This window comes from Medicago truncatula, chromosome 2 (assembly GCF_003473485.1).
Source record: "Medicago truncatula cultivar Jemalong A17 chromosome 2, MtrunA17r5.0-ANR, whole genome shotgun sequence".
NCBI lineage: Eukaryota > Viridiplantae > Streptophyta > Magnoliopsida > Fabales > Fabaceae > Medicago > Medicago truncatula.
The window spans coordinates 32,175,068-32,183,155 of record NC_053043.1 but is presented as its reverse complement, the minus strand read 5'-3'; positions in this window follow the sequence as shown (position 1 = coordinate 32,183,155).

Sequence of the window (8,088 nt, the reverse complement as noted above, 5' to 3'; positions counted from 1 at the left end):
GTAAATTTTAAATTTAATATAAGATAACCACAATTGTTTTCTTTCTCTTTTTTGCTTTTGACTGATTCTTTAATTTTGACTTCAATTGTTGCTTTGTACTGTACTATTCCATCCATTCTAGTAGTAATTTATTTCATTCACACGTGAATTGTACAAATGCAAAGTATTTATTGATAAAAATTGATAATTTTTAACATTTGAAAAAATATAATTGACACAGTTTTTAAAACAGAATGTATTCATTTAGTTTGAACCAATGCATGTTTTTTTCCAACTTAAACCAGTTAAATAACCTGGTAAGGTTGTCTTCCGGTCAAAACATATCAATACGTGTATTTATAAATATCTTATGAGATAGGATCCGTTGACACCAAGTGTCAACGGATTCGTTGACTCCAAATATTAACCGTTGATTTCATTTGATCTAAAGGTTGACATTTGTTCAAATAAAAGTATCATATGACCATATCTTTTGAGATTTCCATGCCATAAATATTCATAATGTTTTTTCGGAAATTATACATATTCCTAATTAATTTTATCAGTTTCCCTATCTTCTCCCATTGTCATTTTCCATGCTCTAACTTTCAAAACTATTTTCATGGTGTTCATCTTCTTCTTTTTTACAGTACGAGGCAATCATGAGAGGTAAAAAATTAACAAAGCAATAAACAAAAGCATATCTTTTAATTAAAAACAAGTGGCTATATTTGATCTATGTTATGTTAATCCAAAGAATAATACTTATTCCCATGAAATGTTGATTAACGAAAACCACTATTACACTACCACCGAACCATGATTTCCTTGCAACAACAAATATGTATACTTCTTTTTATCAAAAAAATAAAAAAAAAATAACTGATCCTAATAGCCAAGTTTTTTCACTCCCATCGTGGAATTCATGGATGAGTGTTTGGTGGAAAATAGCATCGCTGGTTGTTGTTTGCAGCCATTTTCATAACAAGATGACCAACAGGAGAAAGAGAGAAACCGGTAGAACGAATTAGGAATATTTATTATTCCAAAAAGAAATTATGAATATTTATGGGATGAAAATCTCCAAAAGATATGGTCACATGATACTTTTAATTGAACAAATGTAAACCATTAGATCAAACGAAATCAACGGTTAATATTTGGTGTCAACGAATCCGTTAACACCTGATGTCAACGGATTCGTTGACATCAAATCCTAACATTCCGTTTCATTTTAATCAAAGGCTCGTAATTATTCACATTAAGTAATCGTGACTTTTAGTGTGCTTTAATTTTGCTCTTTAATTTTATTTTATTTTTGGTAAACAAAATCTCGTTCTTTATAATATTATTAAGTGCAATTTATTTGTATGGATGCTAATAAGAGATGATTGTAAAATTCATATACAAAGTAGTTATTATTTCATGAATAATTGACATAAACTTGTTGAAAGGGAAATCACAATGATGTTGGATTGCCTTTTGATTCTTGGTAGATAAAATCAACACTTAGTAGATATACATAAATCGTTTTCATTATTTTTTTAATTAAATTTCTGGAAATTTCATTTTTTGCAAATTGTCATTTGTATTAAATTTCTGGAAATTTCAGTCGACACTCTTTAAAAGTTTCCCTCTTATGTGTCTCTTTCTCTCTATCATGCCCATATTTTGTTTATGTTAAATGTTCAATTTTCTACAAAATCTCTTTTAAATGAATTACTCAATTCTACTTTATAATTAACAATTTAACGTAGTGAATCCACGACCAACAACAATTCAGATTCTTATGTACCAATGGTGTTGTGCATTAGCCACAATCAATTCAATATTCGATTGTAAAAAATGATAATTTGTATTATTACTATTATTATTGTCCGGAGATTCCACCATTCGATTCAATTAAATAGTTAAATCCAAGTTTTATTGGGGTGGCAAGAAACATGAGATATATGAAATTGGGATCAAATATTGGATTTGAGTAGGTAGAAACAATTCATAAATGATTGTAGTCGATAAGTCAAATTGCAAAGATCCAAAAAGTTGTTTTGCTATAAAAGAAGAAGAGAAAAAGAGTGTATTTTAATTTTGCAGACAAGAGAATAAGGATCGTGGTATGATTGTGTTTCCAATTTGAGTTTTTTAATCATTGATTACAATAATAGTGTATGATTGCAAGAAATGATACATATTAAAGAGAAACATGACATTAAAATTAGCCTTTGATTAAATAAATTAAACGGTTGAGATTTGATGTCAACGAATCTATTGACACCTGATGTCAACGGATTCTGACTCATATATATATAAAAGATATGTTTTACGCACTTAAAAAAAAATACGTGTCTTATTAACCTGTTAACAAACTTAATAATGTGTTTTGTAAAAATAAAATGTACATGTACTATATTTATATATAGAATTTATTTCAATGTTTGTCACAAACAAGTTTATTATGCAGTGGCTAAGAGTTCCTTTTTGCATATCAATGTGCCGGTTCGATCCTCACCGTTATGTTTCTTTAAATTGGAAAATTTTCAAAAAAAATATAAAAGTCAATGCAGTTAATTGCTGGTGCAAGACAATAGTAAATGTATGTAGTAATAAACATTAAAGACCAATAAAAACAAGCATTAAACGCTAATTAAGCGATCGTTAAAAATAATATTTAACAAAATCGGTTTGCTTCTTAAACCGGCCAAGTCACCGGTTTTCAGTGGGACTCACCGGTTTTTACCGGTTTAACTGCATGACCGATCCGTCGTGCAGCTCGACCCAGTATACTCACCGGTTCCCGATTGGACCGGCCTGTCCGAGCCGGTTTTTAAAACTATGCATATCATACACCCTATTATTCAAATACACACTAGCAGTCCTTTTTTGGATTTAGTCAAAATAGTTTATGACATTAAAATGATTCGTTAATATTGTGATATTGATTGATCAATATATTCACTTATTGTCATATCAGTCTTTATATGTAGTTACTTACTCAGTCTCTATTTAAAAAGAGTTAATGTCAGTGTTGAGAAACTATTTTAAAGACTATTTTAATTAAGAGTAAATGGTAAATTTTCTGACTCAAGATTAAATATAAAGTAGTCTTTGAATGTGCACTTCCGTTATCACTTTAGTCTCTGGCGTTAAATAATTATGTTAGTTTATGACATGATAAAGGATTTGTGCTGACAAAGAGTATGAGGTGCCGTAGAGACTAAAGTGAAAGTAGAAAATTGTCACTTCGATCTCTGAACCGAAAATTAATATCCCTGAACCAAAAATCAATATCCCCAAACTCATCCCAACAAAGTGTTGCTCTTCGTCAAAAACTTGGTCATTTTCCTCGATGAAGTTGTTCTGTGGTTGCGGGAGATGTGTTGTTAAGTCTTTGACAGTAAACACTTATTGTCACTAAGGTCCCTGACTGTAAACACTTACAGACACAAAGTAGGCCTATTATGATCCTATTTTATATCAATTTATCAATTCTAACAATATGAAGAATTGTTTCAGGCTTCCAGGTTTGATTATGAATCACATTTTTCCAAATTATGTATTTGCATTAGCATTTCTTGAATTCCGTCATGGTTTCTTCTTTTTAATCTCAATGTCAACTTTAAATTATACTATTTTATTTTTTTAAGAAAGATTATTATCTTAAAGAATACATATTCAACTAAACTTCACTTGATTATTTATAAATATTGTCCTAGTATATTTATCTGAGTATGTGCATTTCTGCAGTATGATTGCAGAACATAAACTTAAGTCACTTGATTCAATATTTGTTTTCATATTAGCTATTATAACAATCATTGATATAATGCCAAACATGTTATGTGAATTGGTAGCTAATATTTAGCGTTTGCTGTCACATTTTTAGGCATATTGTGTGTTCAAGGAATAGCAGCCATTGCATGGAAGCATGACAAATGTCGTGTGCCTGTAAGTGTTTACTGTCAGAGACCTTAATGACAGTGAGTGTTTAGTGTCAGGGACCTAACTCATAGTAAATATGCACAATCAAGGACCTAACAACAAGTCTCCCACAACTACAGAACAACTTCATTGAGAAAGATGACCCAGTTCTAGACAAAGAGCAACACTTCGTTGGAATGAGTTTAAGGATATTTATTTTCGGTTCAGGGACCAAAGTGACCATTTCTATTTTCACTTTAGTCCCTGTGACACCTCATACTCCTTGTCAACATAAAATATGTCACATCATCAATTAACATAATTATTTAACGCTAGAGACTAAAGTGATAACAGAAGTGTACATCCAATGACTACTTTTTTTTATCTAATCTTGAGTCAGGGACCTTTGTGGCAGCGAGATGCAGATTCATGAACCAAAGTGACCATTTACTCACTATTTTAACTAACAAAACGTACGATAAGACTTTTTTAAAATTTCAATGCATTAAGAGATTACCGACTTCTTGCTCTTAAATGACCAAAATGATTTTTTTTTACCAAGCACGAGACTTGTCTTCTCTCCCGAGTAAATACCCAAATTCGTCCTTGAATTTACTAGGATTAGCCAAATTCGTCCCTCAAGTTTTCAAAATATCAAATTAATCCCTCAATTTAATAGACGTCCATCAAATTCATCCCTCCGTCCATTCCCTCTGGTAGTGAGGCTGACGTGTCGTCCTGCATGTTGTGTTGTGATGTCCACGTATCATCCAGTCAGCCACGTGTACAATGACGAATTTGATGGAAACGTTACAAATTTCAGTTTTAACTTTTCACTTTGAATTTTTTTGTTTTTCCTCTTTTATCCCTCTTTTAAGGATCGATTTGATATTAACTGTAATAATTTAGGGACTAATTTGATTAAAAAATTTAAAAATCTAGGGATTGATTTGATCGATTTTATTGGAGGGAGTGAGTACAAGGAGGTATGACATGAAATGACCAGTTATTTTAACTGAGAAGTCTACGCAAACACCAGTGGGAGGGGGGTTCTACTCCACCACATCCAACTGCTCCTAGAGTTATTAGAATGACATATCCAAGTTATGGATCATCCGATTCTACTCAACCCTAATTCATCGAGTATATCCCAACCCCAGGATTTTCAAATAAGTGATGCTTGATGCCTGATTAAATTATGCTTTTGGAAAATATGATGTTTAGACTTGTTTAAATTATGCCCCATGGTTGGGTTTCTTTTCGCTTATGTTATATTCCTGCTGTAACGCCCTAGCTGTTATTTTATTTTATTTTGATTTATTTGGGGTCTCATATGTGATTTTATATGATTTTTGGTGATTTATGTGGTGTGTGCATTTTATTATATAGTTTATTATAATAATAATTAAAATAAGTGGAAATTAATAGTAATTTAGGAATTAGGGAGTTAATTAGGATTTAATAAAAATTAAGGGAGTTTAATGAAATAAGGGAAGTTATGATAGGAGTTAGAAAAAGAAAGAAAAACAGTCAAAACGTTTTTACGTAAGAACATTAAGCTTTTTGGGAAAAAGGGAGAAGAAGAGCCAAAGCTAGAGAGGAGAGCCTAAGAACCGATCCTTGCTGTCTAATTTTCTGCAAAACTAAGGTAAGGGTGAGACTATCTCTCAATAATCATAATCTATAATTTCTGAAATTGACCTAATTGCATAGTTTTGGAAAATAAATTGAGGGTTAGGGCTTGATGATGATTCTGAGGGGAAAGGGTAATGATCATGTTAAATATGTTGTAAAGTGATGTTCAGAATGAATTCCTAATCTATAATGTTGCTGTGATCACAATTTGAATTGTAATTAGAATTGGTTGGATGAATTGGTGAAATTTTGTATGATGGTGGAATGATCTGTATTGTTGTTGTTGATGTCTGTTTGTGTTTCCTTTAGATGCCTAGTTGTGTATAGAACCTGTAAACATCTGCTGGAAAACGTTTTGGGTGATCAGGGGATTAAAATTGGGTTTTGGAGTGTGAAGAGGGTTGAAAACCGTAGGTTTTTGCACTGCCCAGATGAATAGTCGCTTAAGCGAGCATTCAAGCAAGCTGCTCAGAATGCGATTTTACCCGTTCGCTTAAGCGAACAGTGAGTGAACTGGTAAGCGAAAATTAAGTTTGATTCTGCCAAGGATTCGCTTAAGCGAATGGTAAGCGACCCAGTGAGCGAAAAACCATTTTGATTCTGTCAGAAGTTCGCTCAAGCGAACCGTGAGCGACCCGTAAGCGAGCTGAACCCAGACCTACTGTAAGCCGGTCGCTTAAGCGAACTAGCCGTCGCTTAAGCGAAGTAAGTCTTAGTCAGCCTTCTTCTGAACTTTTGTTTCGTGCAGGAGGGGACTTCTTGAGCATTCTATAATATTTCTTTTAACTAGTATAACCCTGGTGTAGGTAACCGACTCCTATTAGAACTAGCCGGTGATCGAATTGATTGGTGTTAGTAAATGTTGGAGATGATTGAGTATGAAATCGAGTGAATATATACATAACATGTGGAATGTGATTGATGTATGCGCATAATTATAAATAATTGTGTATGTTCTGGATTGTTTGAGTTGCGGAGTAGTAAGTCATATAAAACATATGTAATAGTTAAGTTGTATGTAGATATACACAGGTTGGGTAGTTGCATAAACATCAAAGTGGGAGAGCTTCGGCTCTGGAACGCCTTGTCGTTCAAAGCGGTGGAACACTAGTTGTTCAAAGCGGTGTTGAGCGGTGAGGACTTAGGTCCTGATGAGAATGCTTTAACCATTCGACAGCGGTGTGGGTCACGGCCCTGGTTATGGTACCACATGCATAGTTGCATTTATTGAAGAGTATTAGGGGGGGAAGTCGTGTCATATCATGAGTTGCATTGTTGACTAAATTCTATATTTGGATGATTGTTGTTGATTATGAAATACCATATGCTTATTGAATAATTATTGATGTTGTAAGGTGTTAGATTTTCAATTGATGTTATTATATATTATTTTTATTGATTGAGAATCTCACCCCTTCTGCTTGAAAACGTTGCCCTTCCTATGGGTAACTTGCAGGTGATCTTGAGTAGTAGGTGGTGGCTCAAAGTGTCTAGGGCTCTGATACGTGGGATGAGATTTTATTGTTTTCTTTCAGTCCTATGTATCAAATTTTGGATAATGCTGTTGTAGCCCTATGTTTGTCAGATTATTCTGGTTGAGGCTTTTTATGCCAAGATGTTTTATGGAAGTTTAGTCAGTTAATGTTGTTGCTTAAATACAATTATTCCGCTGCAGATTAATGATATTATTGATGAAGGTTATTTAAATAGTGTATATTTCTATTTAAGAAAATTTGAAAATGAAGTATGACATGCCCATTGAAATTATTACTCTGATGTGTGTATATTTTATTAAATAAATTATATTTGGGAATAAGGTGTTACACCTGCACTTGTAGTGTAATGACTGAATTACGACTTATTTGATGGAATGTATGACTTATGACTTGTTAATGCCTCGTAGTTGGTTGCTTTTTGCTTATGTAATATTCTTGCACTTGTAGTGCAATGACTGAGTTATGACTTATTTGATGGTATAATCAAGGATCAAATTGTGTCTCTTTACTTTTTTTACTTTATTCTGCACATATACGCATCAAGGGTCACATTGACATCTATTTGAATAATTCAAGGCCTTATTTGATGGTATTTTTATATAATGTAGGGATCGATTTGATACTTAGGCAAATAATTTAAGGACTAATTTGATGGAAATTTTTCGACAAAAAAGTTGCATTCATTCATCTTCAACCTCTTTTCATTACAACAATATACATACCAAGTACAATACAGTAGCATGTTAAACAACCCAAACAAGCAAACTATGACTAACACATACTTAATCAACCTAAGCTCACTTCATACACAATCAACTTTGTCCATCAACCTTCCCCTCTAAACCTCTTCATTGCCACTTTCCTTAGGCCGACTATTATAGTTGTTTTTGCCCATATGACCATCCATCATTTATGAACACCAAAGCTTGAACAATTTTTGGATTTTGAATTCAATCAAAAAAAAATTAGGTTTTGAAGTTTTTTGAATTGGGGAACAGCGTTGTCATCAATTAATGGAAGAAATTTTGGGAATTTTGAACTCTAGGTGACAAATTATAAA